Here is a 13694-nt window from a genome sequence, read left to right as displayed (position 1 = left end):
TCCCTCCTTGTCAGTCAGTTACTCGGGTTCTTCCAGAGGCTCCTGCTCCTGATAAAGTCCTCGGGCACCCTGCATGCTCCTGACCCTTCCCCCAAAGCTGGGCTGGCTCCCAATTGGAATCACCTGGGACTTGTTTGGAGCTTGTTTATCCTATTGCATTAATTGTCTTTCATAATAACACATTTATGAAATTTTCTTATACAAACACATCACAGACAGAGACTAACAAAACAAAAACTTTTAAAATTTCTTACTGAAATGCACTCACTGTCATTATCAGTTTAAAAGGATCAAAAGTTTCTTGAATGTAAAGCTTGCGAAAATGTATGCTCCTCTATTATTTGCCTGCAGGAATGTATACATCAGTGAGATAAGTCCAGTTTAAGACTTAGAGAATTCAATGATGGAGCTCTTTGATCACTTTTATTTTTATTCCCATTGTTTTTAAGAATAAAGAGAAATATGGAGGATGGTTAAAAAAAAGAGAGAGAGAGCCAAAGCAAAAAGGAAATCATGGTTCACTAAACGTCAAAACCCTGAATTTGAACTCTTCAGAGAGCCATCAATCACAGAGAAGTGTTTTTTCATGAGATAAACACCACAGGGAAAAGGAATGAGTCATACTGGTTAAGGGTGGCAACATGACATGAAATAGCTGTAGATATTGAAAAATTAATTCCTCTTAAATGAAGGGTTATCTTCTTAGCTAGTCCTCAGCTGATTAGGAACATCAAAGCAGAAACCAGCAAAATTCTGTGGGTTTTCCATTGTTAGACTTGCCTACTGTTCTCAGTGGTGTTCTCTGGGCTTTTGGTAAACGCAGAGTGGCTTTTGACCTGCTTTTATGTTACAAATAGAAATGTATATTTAGGAGACGGTGCAAAGGAAAACCCCAATGTGACGATTTTCTCTCACAGACACTCTTGGATAGTCACTGCCACACTCTGTCACCCATGCGTGTATGGGTGTGTTTGTGCATGAGTGTGTCCCTGAGCAGATGCATATGTGTCTAACTCAGCTTAACAGCGGTTGCCCCTGGCTCTTGTCTCTGTAGTTTCACAAAGTGCATTGCTTCCACAGTGGCACTAGTGGGGTTTTTTTGGTTTTTTTTTTTGGCCACACTACACCACTCCAGTACTCCTGCCTGGAAAATCCCATGGATGGAGGAGCCTGGAAGGCTGCAGTCCATGGGGTCGCTCAGGGTCGGACACAACTGAGCGACTTCCCTTTCACTTTTCACTTTCATGCATTGGAGAAGGAAATGGCAACCCACTCCAGTGTTCTTGCCTGGAGAATCCCAGGGATGGGGGAGCCTGGTGGGCTGCCATCTATGGGGTCACACAGAGTCAGACAGGACTGAAGCGACTTAACACATGGCTTGTAGAACCTTAGTTCCCGGACCAGGGACTGAACCCAGGCCACAGCAGTGAAACCATTGAATCCTAACTACTGGACCACCAGGGAATTCCCTGTCTGATGTTTAATTTTAACTATCAACTTGGCTAGGCCATGGCATATCGATGTTTGGCCCAACATCTGCTGTAAAGGTAGTTTTAGATGTAATTAACATTTAGATCAGTAGACTTTGAGAAAAGCGGATAAGTCTCCATAAGGTGGGAGAAGGAGTTGGACACGACTGAGTGACTTCACTTTCACTTTTCACTTTCATGCATTGGAGAAGGAAATGGCAACCCACTCCAATGTTCTTGCCTGGAGAATCCCAGGGATGGGGGAGCCTGATGGGCTGCTGTCTATGGGGTCACACAGAGTCAGACACGACTGAAGCGACTTAGCAGTAGCAGCAACATTTAGATCAGTAGACTTTGAGAAAAGCGGATAAGTCTCCATAAGGTGGGTAGGCCTCATCCAATCCGTCAAAAACCTTAAGAGAAAAAAACCTTGAAATCCCCAAGAAAAAGGGGATTCTGACCCTACATGGACTTTGGACTCAAGCTGAAATATCAGCTCTTCTCTGGGTTTTCAGCCTGCTAACTTGCACCATAGAGTGGGACTTGAAAGCCTCCACAAATCACATTAGTCAATTCTTAAAAATAAGTCCCTTATCTATTTGTCTGTCTCTCTTGGTTCTGTTTCTCAGGAGAACCCAGACTAAAACTCCAGATAATGAGCTCAGGGTACCTTTCTTGTGGATGGAATCCAAGCAGTGCCACCATCAGTGATGTTCTTGTGAACATCATGGTGTATCTTCTCAACCCCAGACCCGTACACTGAGACACAGTCCTTGCTCTCCAGGTGCCCCCAGTCAGAAAAGGAACTATCAGAGATACTGGGAAGCTGAGAGGAGGCAGACAAAACCCATTGTTCAGTGAGGTGGTCAGAGAATGTTTCTGGTGGGAGAAAAAAAGCTTGGAAAGAGATCTCTAGAGAAATGAAATGCCATCTGGTTCTTTTGGAAAAATGGGTGTCAGAATGATGGTGGAAAGGGCTGCTGGTCTTGGTGCTTGGGAACAAGGGCTGAATTCTGCCTCAGCTGATCTGCACTGGTAAGAGCTTATTATTTCTGCATTGCAGTGGTTCCTCGCATCAGAAGCCCCTGCAGGACTTTAAAATGCATAGTGAGTTTCTCGGTGGGTCTGAAAAAGGCATAATAATTGCATTTCTCAGGTGATGTTGATGCTAATGGCCCTTGGGCTACACTTTGAGAATTCATCTTATTGAGATAAGTAAGGATCCCTCACTTCTAGATTGAGGGTTGGGTGAACCATTGCATATGCTGATCTATAGGATCATTTAACCATCAACTTTGCCCAGATCAAAAGAAAATCACTCAAGGAAAGATGAGGTACTTTTTTAAAACTTCTTATTTTATATTGAAGTGTAGCCAATTAGGTGGCTCACTTGGTAAAGATTCTGCCTGCAATGCAGGGGACGCAGGCTCGGTCCCTGAGTCAAAAAGATCCCCTGGAGAAGGAAATGGCAACCCACTCCAGTATTCTTGCCTGGAAAATCCCATGGACAGAAGAGCCTGGCAGGCTCCTCTCCATGGGGTCACAAGAGTCAGACACAATTTAGTGACTAAACCACTATTGCAAATTGACAGTGTTGTGATAGTTTCAGTAAAGGGACTCAGCCACACATACACATGTATCCATTTTCCCTCAGTGAGGTGCTTTAGTGCCAGCCTTTCACTGGAGGAGCAGGAGGTCACAGGTGAGCCCCTCCTCCCCCAACTTCTTCACAACCTCACCCACCCAGCTTCCTGGGTTACTCAGGAAAGGAATCTGGGTTGGAAAGTGGACTCAAACTCAATTTCTGCCCTTCTCTCAGGATGATTTTCAATTTTTTCAATCCAGCAGTCCCTGGAAAATTCTGTCCCTATAGGTGTGGCCAGCAGGATGCTGAGGAATGAAGGATGAATGGTTCTCATCTCAGTCATGACCACTTTTCTGTTACCTTATAACTGGATCTGGCTTTTTCTGGAAGCTGGTGCAGTGGGGAGATGGCATGTTGAGAGACCTGCTCTGTTCAGTCTGTCTCAGTGTCAACATAAGGGTCCCTCTGCCTCTGGCTGCCTTGATTGGCCCTCTGTTAAGACCTCATGTTCTCCCAGACCAGAGTGGTCGTGGGCTATCCATCAACCAGCTTGCCTTCCCTCCAGCTTGTGAGTGAAATCCCGCAATTAAAACCCATTTCCCTGTTCCCACAGAAGAATGCAAGATGCCTTTGCTTCTCAGAGCAGAGCCTTGTCCATTGACTACTTAGTGACAATTATTTAAAATTAAAATGGATACATGTATATGATGGATTGGGCTTTCCCAGTGGCTCAGCGGTAAAGAATCTGCCTGCAATGCAGGAGATGCAGGAGATGAGGGTTCAATCACTGGGTCGGAAGATCCCCTGGAGGAGGGCAGGGCAATCCACTCCAGTATTCTTGCTTGGAAAATCCCATGGACAGAGAAGCCCGGAGGGTTATGGTCCATAGAGTTGCAAAGAGTCAGACACGATTGAAGCAACTAAGCACTCACAAACATACAATGGATTATTACTCAGCCATTTAAAAGAATGAAATAATGCCATTTGCAGTAACATGGACGGACCTAGAGATTGTCATACTGAGTGAAGTAAGTCAGGCAGAGGAGAAATATTGTGTGACATCCCTTTTATGCAAAAACTAAAAACAAATGATATAAATGAACTTATTTACAAAACAGAATTAGATTCACAGGCTTAGAGAACAAACTTACGATTGCCAGAGGGAAGGACAGGGGGAAGGGATAGTTAGGAGTTTGGGATGGACATGTACACACTGCTCTATTTAAAATGGATAACCAGCAAGGACCTACCGTACAGAATAAGGAACTTTGTTCAATGTTAAGTGGCAGCCTGGAGGGGAGGGGAGTTTGGGGGAGAATGGATATATGTATATGGTTGGCTGAGTCCCTTTGCTGTCCACCTGAAACACACAACATTGTTAACTGGCTATACTCCAATATAAAATAAAACATTTTAAAAATAAATAAATAAAATGAACCTGAAAATCTGCTTCCTGAGACCATCAAATCCAAATTTGGGGGGCCAGAGCCTCATCACCTGCATTTAAGAGAAACTCTGGTCCCTTAGGCAAGCTGAAGTTTACGAGATTGCCTTGTCTTTAGGGACCGGATAGGCTTCAGAGCAGGGAGGCGTCCTCTCTGCCTTGCCCACCACTCTGTACTAGGCTGTCTTCACCCTTCAGCCAACACATTCACTGCTACTCCAAGAGTGGGTTTCTTAGACCATTGCAGAGAAGGTGGGGAGTGGGGAGGCAGAAAAGCTCCCAGGCAATCTCAACCAGAGACCAAGTAGAGGGGTCACTAAGAAGAGCCAGCCCCCCAGGCAGTTGGGACAGTGGCGTGTTCGCCGATGTGATGCTCTCACGGGGGTCAGAAGTGTGGTCCTGCAGGGCACTGATAATCTTCTCCGCTGTGATGTGCCTGCCTCATCCTCCAGACTGAATTTGAAAACTCCCGGAGGGAACAGAGTTCTCTACAGATTTCTCACCTGTGTGCATGCATGAGCCCTCCGTGTACACCGACAGACCCCTGGGTAGTGGTGGTGGTTTAGTCCTAGGTCATGTCCGACTCCTACGACCCCATGGACCGGGGCTCGCCAGGTTCCTCTGTCCATGGAATTCTCCAGGCAAGAATACTGGAGCAGGTTGCCATTTCCTTCTCCAGGGGATCTTCCTGACCCAGGAATCTAACCCAAGTCTCCTGCATTACAGGCAGATTCTTTACAGACTGAGCTACAAGGGAGACTCTGGGGAGGCCTGCCAAACAAGGATTGCCACCCTGTATGTGAGAACGCTTAACCGCCCCTGGGGATTCCAGGTGGGCTGGATCCCAGGACTCTGAGCTGGTTTGGGAGCAGGAGCGGAGGCTCGGTAGCACATTTTGATTCAGAACCTTTTTGGGCCTGTCCAGTGGCTCTCCTGGGAGGCAGCCTAAACTCATCGGGTCCCACAAGTATCTCCCTCCACAGGTGCCTGGCACATCCCAGCCCAATCCTCAGTGGAAAGCTCACTAAAGTGACTTCAAGGCTGCCCAAGTTCTGCAGCCAAGGAAACGCCAAGCCTGGGACTCCCAAAACTGGTCACAGAGGTGGGAGAGGAGGTATTGGGGCTGCTTTAGGATTGGCATCAGGCAGGTCAGCTCCAGCTCTCCCCTACTTGACTCTTCCAAGGGACCCCACAAATTCACAGCACTGTGCCCCCAGGGCAGCATGCAGCCAACTGGCAGGAGGCTTTCCTGCAGAGCACAGAGCTGCCCCATCAGTGATGTGGGCTTCTGGACCACCCCCATGATGGCCCTGGCAGCACCATCACAGGAGCACCTGTATATTGGGGGATGTTCTAGAATCAGGATGCCACTTTGAAACTCCAGAAACTCTGTGTCAGTGGTTCTCAGCTGAATGTGATTTCCCCCCTGCCCCACACCCCAGGAAACATTTGGCTGTGCCTGGAAGATATTTTTGGTTGTCACATCTGGGAGGAAGACGTGCTATTGGCATCTAATGGGTAGAGGCCCGACTTCCTACAGTGCACAGAACAGTCTCCACAGGAAAGAATTTTCTGGCCCAAAATGCCAAAGGTGGTTATGTGGCAGCCTGGATAGGAGGGGAGTTTGGGAGAGAATGGATACATGTTTATGTATGGCTGAGTCTCTATGCTGTCCACCTGAAACTATCACAGCATTGTTAATTGGCTACACCCCAATATATAATAAAAAAAAAGATTTTAAAAATTAATACAGAAAGCAAGAAATCCTGCTCTATATGCTTTTTTAGAACCTTAATTTGTTTTTCAGTGATTTAGTTAAATAGGTCTCCTACTTATAGCCTTATGTCTCCAAGTGGTGTGTGTGTTCCCCACTCCCACCCACCTCTTCATCCCACCCTACCTTGGCTGATGGATGGAGCCCTAGACCTGCATTGATCCCATCTGGCTCCAGGTGGTTTGTGCTTGTGTCCTAGTTTGAGTCTTTCCCAAAGCGACAAAGTTTCATTACATTAGTTCATTTGGAGACAGCTGCAGGAAGCACTTACTCAGGGAGAGGGGAGGAGGATTGATGAAGTGTGTGCCACAGTTCTGTGGGCACCTGGGGCTCAGTCCTGCTGGGAACACTCCAGAGATGTGCAATTGCCCCATGGAGCAAGAAAGACAGAAGTCCTCAGTCCAGGCTCCTCTTTGGTGAGGGGTGACCTTGGGCATTGTTTCCCCAGCCTTTCCTGACATTGGAGTCTGGGTCTGCTTGGAGGTGGTCTGCGAGAGGGGCAGGCAGCCTCTGGAGTAGGCAAGGGCCAAGGACAAGGCTCTCACTTTTGCTAATCCCACTGACCTCTCCCAGCAAACATGAACATCACACTGTAACCATCTCCATTTCTCCATAAACTCCTGAACAGCAGTGATCGTGTCTTCCAGCTTTGTGTTCCCAGAACTGGAGGCCTGGTACCCTCAAGAGATAACTGATACAAGAAGGAAGGAACTGAATACCGACAACACCCAAGTGGCTGATGAAGGGATCGGTTACTTCGTTTCCACTGACCCTGTCTGGTTTGTCAACATAATAAGAAATACACTGTGGGAGCCAGCTTTCCAACCAACCTTGGTAAAATTGTCGTATTTGAAAATTCACTCTGTGCTCAGTATTGATCCACAGACACAAAGAGAAAATGGGTATAACTTGATCCCTGCCAAAGGAGATCAGCATCTAACTGAGAAGACTCACACCCACAACTACTGGACTGAATAGCAGCAGCTCTGGTGAATGTGTTCTGTAGGTGCACCTGCCTGAACTTGGCCAGAGATAAGCTGCACATAACTAACTAGGGGAGAAAATCAAAGTCATAGGGATTTATAAGATTTTGAACCATCATCCCACCATCTCCAAGTTTTTCCTCCAAAATTTTGTTGTGAAATGTTTCAAATAAACTGAAAAACCAAAAGAATATTGCAGTAAAAGGCAATATGCATGTCATCTAGATCTTACGATGCCCATTTGACCCTACTTGCTTTATCACATATCCATCCATCTCGCCACCTGTCTACCCTCCAGCCAGCCACCCATCCCTACCTTCTACCTTTCATGACCAAGTTAACAGGTTGTAACTTCATGTTGCATTTATTCAGGGAAGACAGAGTCTAGACAGAACAAGCAACACAAATACGCAAAAAGAGTTAAGACTGAAGAAAGCAAACCATTCATAAGAAGGCTTCCCTGTAGCCAGATGGTAAGAGATTTAAAGTTATAGATTGTTTATAACTGTGGCCAAGCCACAATTCTCATTTCAACATCCTGGGAGTTGGTAACACCAGTGAGTACATCTTAGGTAATTTAGTCATAGCAGAATGTTGTTTCAGGACTTAAGAGAAAGGGTTAGACTTATGCAGGTTGATGGGTCTCTTTGTGCAATGGTCTCCTCAGCAGAGCCTGCAGTCTGTGGTTCTGACCATTAGGAGACGGTGCCCAAGAAAATCATGCTAAAAATTATGAGTGTGGGCTTTAGTTGCTGGAAATTTACTGCTTAATATTTTGGAAATTCAACTTTCCATTTCCATAGGTATTATTCAGCATATATCATGGAACTCAATAAGATGAATAAGATTAGGTCACAGTTACAGGCATTTCTGAGCCCTTACACTTAAGGAAGCTTATGGATAGTTAGAAATTGTTGACATAATCAAAGGTTTGAGAATGGAAAGAAATGACTGAGACACAACAGAAGAAATATTAAAAAGAAAAAGAAATAGGAAAGGACAAATAGGCCACAAGACTATTTGAAAATAGTCTTTTGAAAATAAAACTATTTTGAAAGTAATAAATGTAGACAGAGAAATAAATAAATAAAAATTGAGAGAAACTGATTAAAAACCATAAAAATGAAAGCAACAATATCAAAAATATGAAAGAAACAATATCAAAAATATGAAAGCAATAATATCAAAAATATGAAAGAGCAGAACACAGAAATAACATGCTAACTATAAGCACTGCATGCATATCAAGAACCAAGCACAAGGTTGAACATGTTTTGTTATTCATTATTACAGCAGCTAGGAGTTTAACAGAGTAATTTGTGTTTGTTTTGGTTGCAAGAACACAAAAGAGAGACTGAAGGATGGCTAATGATGATGATTGCTGCAGGAAGAGGTGAGAATCCAGAATCATAACCTGAAAAGTTCTCTCTCCTATCTTGAGCATGTGAGCATCTCCTTGACTTCCACCACTACTGGAATCAGAGGAAGCGAAGTCCAAGCCCGCACTTGCCCCATTGCTTCACGTATGGTCAGCACAAATTTGTTCTTATCAGCCTCCCAGGAGACAAATATATTGCAACACTCAAGAAATATGCATCAGCTGATGCTTCCAGGTGCACTAAAACCCATCATGCATATATTCCACTCCCCAAAAAGTGAAGAGATATTAACTAAGGTCACATCTCCCTCCCCTGCACCTGGCCTCCTTGGAAAGAGCCTTCTCTAGGGACTGTCTCCCTCTCTTCCTACTAGATGGTTGTCAAATATTGTAACAACTTCCACAGAATAGGACAGAGTAAATGTAACCCAGGTGCAAGCTGTTAGAGTGAACTTCCAGGCTTCGGTGAAGATTATTCTTAAACCAAAATTTTTCTGTTTTACCAATGAGTTTCAAAAACTTGTGCAAATTTACGAAAACAACTTACTATGATAATCGTCATTACCTGGCACTTCATATAACTAGCTTATATAAACACTTAAATAGGAGAAGCCTCATTCATTATACAAGAATATCGATCACAGTAAGTACATTACAATACTTAAAACTGAAGGAACTTTTTGGCCAACCCAATACTTAGCATGGACGATTTACTAATTTAGGGATTGCATTGAAGATGCCTCTTCAGTTGAATAGAAAAGTAGATGTGACATAGAGTTACCAAAAATAAAAATGGGACTCTCAAAACAATATAGTCCCCTCTTGCAATATGAAGAGGGCCAGACCCCTAATAGATTCAAAGGTATTTGGGGTTCTCGTCTTCTTTAAAAGACACTGACCAGTGGACATTTCACTGTTTCAATCTCTTCTTGAACACATAGCTTGGAGAACTCTGGAATGCAGTGAGGGCTGAATCAAGGAAGAGGCTCTGGCCAGAAGAAGCCGGATGGTGGACAGGATTCCTCTCCAGCTCCCTTTCCCCTCTGCACTGGACGCACACAGTGGGCAGCTAGGCTTCCATGGGTCCCAGGGAGGGCCTGGCACCCAGCAGACTGTTTCTCTGAGAATGGGGCTATGACAGTTGCCAGAAATAGCCTACGTGCATGCTAGGTCATTTTATTCATGTCCAGCTCTTTGAGACACCGTGGACCATAGCCTGCCAGGCTCCCCTGTCCATGGGATTGTCCTGGCAAGAAAACTGGAGTGGATTGCCATGCCCTCCTCTAGAGGATCTTCCCAACTCAGAAATGGAACTCATATCTCTTATGTCTCCTGCACTGGCAGGCGTGTTCTTTACCACTAGCGCCACCTGGGAAGCCCAGAAACACCTCGTGTGTGTTAGTCGCTCAGTCATGTCCAACTCTGGTGATTCCCATGAACAGGCTCCTCTGTCCATGGAGTTCTCCAGGCAAGAATACTGGAGAGGGTATCCATGCCCTTCTCCAGGGTATCTTCCATCAATCCCAGGGATCGAACCTGGGTCTCCTGCATTGTAGGAAGATTCTTTACCATTTGAGCTACAAGGGAAGCCCTGTACACCCTGAAGGGTTCTGTAACACTGTGACACCCTGTTGAGGGGGCGGGTCTTAATCAGAATAATTCCCTATGTGAATTCCTCCAAAAGCTCCTGCCACACACAGGATAAAAATGCAAATTCCTTTCCTGGTTGGTAATGACTGGCCCCTCAGAGGCAGCCTAATCATGTCTTAATCCCTGGAACCTATGAATATGTTACTGCATGTGGTTGCATGTGGAATTAAGGACCACATCTCTCAGCAGAAAAACAGATATCCTGCAAGGTGACTCGGGATGTTATTTTCTTCTGTCTAAATCCATCAGATGGGCCCCCTGTGAGTTCAGACTCAGGCCCTCCAGGGTATCTGGGCCCACTCTCCCTTGGAGTACTGAATGGAACAGGCAGTCTGCATTCAGGTGACCCCCTTGTTCTCAGAGGTCAAAAATCTCCTGAAGGCCTCCTGACATATCACAGTCTCTCCTTTCATTCTATTTCCAGGTCTCTGTTCTTGCGCTGCGAGCTCAGATCTATACAGCCCGTCACTAGGAACTGTCTCTTCAGGAAGAGACAAGCGTCCTTTGTAGTCCACCTTCTGCAAAGGAGTTAGGAAGAAAAGACTACTCAGAAATTCTCCTGATGCAGGACATGTTTGCATTTTTCAGAGACAGAGAAAGCTGCCTCGAGGAAGGAGAATAACCACATGAACAAACACACAGGTTAAATCGAACATTAGCTTTTTATTTAACAAACCCAAGCATTGAAAATGTCCTTGCTTTGAAGATCATCCTTGAAAAGTGTCCAGAATGGGAAATCCTGACCTCCTGATGTAATTTATGTTCATGTTCTTCATTTCTGCTGATGGCCTTGTTCTTATCCCTCATTTCAAAGCGCCTGAAAACTTAAAGAAAAAGTAAAGAAAAGTAGCTGTATTCATTGTGTCAGAAAACAGTCTTAAGCACTTCATAGTTATCATTTTTAACATTGTCAAAGCATTTCTCCCAACTACGTCTTTAACCATTCCTCCTGCACTGCAGTCACAGCCAGAGAGGCTTCAAGACGGCAAGTGTAGGAAGATCCTAATCTCACCTCCTACCGTGGTTACAAAAAACCTACAAATACATAGGAAATAATTCCCTCGGAAAGAGACCTAAAACCCAGAGCCTCCACAGCAAAGGGTAAAAGGATAGCATCTATATGGGTAAAAGAGGCAGAGATACAGGCTTGCCAAGGAAAAACCCAGATCCCAGCTACAGTGATCCACAATCGGGAGAGATCACAAAGGTATGGGTCATTTCCCCAAAGACTAAGGGATCTGAGCTTCACATCTGATACTCCAACCTCTAGATCCTGTACAGGAGAGATGAGCCCCTAAAACACCTGGCTTTGAAAACCAACAAGGAATATGCCCAGGAAAACTACAGAACTATAGGGAATGGAGAACCCACTCTTAAAAGGATCATGTGCAAAATTCACTCAATCTCAAAAATAGCTCAGAAACACCAGATTTAAAAGCATATGGGCCATAGGTGAAGGAGACCCACTTACTAATCTTGAAGCATCTGCTGGAAAGGAAGGAATAAGTTGCAAGACTTCGTAGGGGCTGAGTCACTCCTCCAAGACTGTGAGAGATAATATACCTAATATTGCTGTTGTTGATGTTGTTCAGTTGTCGGGTCATGTGTGACTCTTTGCCATCCCATGGACTGCAGCATGCCAGGCCTCCCTGTCCCGCACCACCTCCTGGAGTTTGTCCAAGTTCATGCTCATTGCATCAGTGATGCCATCCAGCATTCTCATTCTCTGATGCCCTCTTCTCCTTCTGCCAACGATTTTTCCCAAGTAGCTAATACAGAGAAATAAACAGAGAAGACAGAAATAAAATAAAATGAGAAGACAGAAGAATATGTTCCAATCGAAAAAACAAAACAAAGCTTCAGGAAAAGAACTAACTCAAACAGAGATAAGCAAGCTATCTCGTAAAATATTCAAAATAATGGTCATAAGAATGCTCACAGAACTTGGGAGAAGAATGGATGAACTTCAACAAAAAGATAGAAAATACAAGAAATTACCAAACAGAAGTTATAACTAAACTGAAAAACACACTAAAGGGGTGCAACAGCAGACTGGATATGGTAGAAAAATGAATCAGTGAGATGGAAGACAAAGCAATGGAATTCACCCAGTCAGAGCAGCGAGGGTTCAGGATGGGGAACACGTGTATACCTGTGGCGGATTCATGCTGATATGTGGCAAAACCAATACAATATTGTAAAGTTAAAAAATAAAATAAAATAAAAAAGAACTTTAAAAAGTGAAAATATCTTAAAGGACCTTTGGAAAAACATCAGGTAGATGTTGTGTTGTAAGGTTCCAGATGGAGAAGGAAATGGCAACACGGTCCATTATTCATTCTTGCCTGGAGAATCCCATGGACAAAGGAGCCTGGCAGGCTGCAGTCCATAGGGTCACACAGAGTCAGACATGCCTGAAGCAACTTAGCACAAGGTCCCAGAAGAAAAGAAAGGGAAAGGGCCAGAAAAATTATTTGGAGAAATAGTGGCTGAAAATTTCCCTAATTTGGTAAAGAAAATAGGCATTCAAGTCTAGAAAGCTCAGAAAATACCAAATAAGATGAGCATTGTAATTAAAAAAGATAAAAGTTAAAGAAAGACTTTTAACAGTAGCAGGAGAAAAACAATTTGTTAAATATAAGGAAAACACCCAAAATCAGCAGAAATTTTTACAAACCAAAAGGGACTAGTATGCCATATTCAGTGCTGAAAAGAACTTCAAACCAAGAATTCTCTATTGAGCAAGGTTTTCATTCAGAATTGAAGAAGAGATCAAGAGTTTCCCAGATAAGCAAAAGTTAAAAAAAAAAAAAAGTTTATCACAATTAAACTAACCCTGTAAGAAATATTAAAGGGATTTCTTTAAGCTGAAAGAAATGGCACTAATTAATAATAAGAAAACAATATTAAAGTAAAAATCGCAGTGGAAAAGACAATATATAACATATATCATAGTACAGTTCAGTTCAATTCAGTCACTCAGTTGTGTCTGACTCTTTGTGACCCCATGAATCAAAGCACACCAGGCCTCCCTGTCCATCACCAACTCCGGAGTTCACTCAAACTCATGTCCATCGAGTCAGTGATGCCATCCAGCCATCTCATCCTCTGTCGTCCCCTTCTCCTCCTGCCCCCAATCCCTCCCAGCATCAGAGTCTTTTCCGATGAGTCAACTCTTCGCGTGAGGTGGCCAAAGTACGGGAGTTTCAGCTTCAGCATCATTCCTTCCAAAGAACACCCAGGGGTGATCTCCTTCAGAATGGACTGGTTGGATCTCCTTGCAGTCCAAGGGACTCTCAAGAGTCTTCTCCAACACCACAGTTCAAAAGCATCAATTCTTCGGTGCTCAGCTTTCTTCACAGTCCAACTCTCACATCCATATATGACCACTGGAAAAACCATAGCCTTGAC

The 13694-nt window shown here is 44.2% G+C and overlaps 1 long non-coding RNA gene across 1 annotated transcript; it reads right to left on the bottom strand.

Moving 5' to 3' along the window:
- Nucleotides 1-10926: 10926 nt before the first annotated feature.
- LOC147367642 (uncharacterized) lies at nucleotides 10927-12150 on the bottom strand. The gene is made up of 2 exons (XR_015169267.1): nucleotides 11847-12150; nucleotides 10927-11107 (listed from the first exon to the last, which is right to left on the bottom strand). It is a non-coding gene; the product is annotated as an uncharacterized LOC147367642 (long non-coding RNA).
- Between the last annotated feature and the right edge of the window lie 1544 nt (nucleotides 12151-13694).

This window comes from Bos grunniens, chromosome 8 (assembly GCF_055505025.1).
Source record: "Bos grunniens cultivar Pamir isolate PY7600 chromosome 8, Bosgru_T2T1.0, whole genome shotgun sequence".
Classification (NCBI taxonomy): domain Eukaryota; kingdom Metazoa; phylum Chordata; class Mammalia; order Artiodactyla; family Bovidae; genus Bos; species Bos grunniens.
Note: the sequence above shows the minus strand (reverse complement) of the source record. Positions and strands in the feature narration are given on the sequence as shown.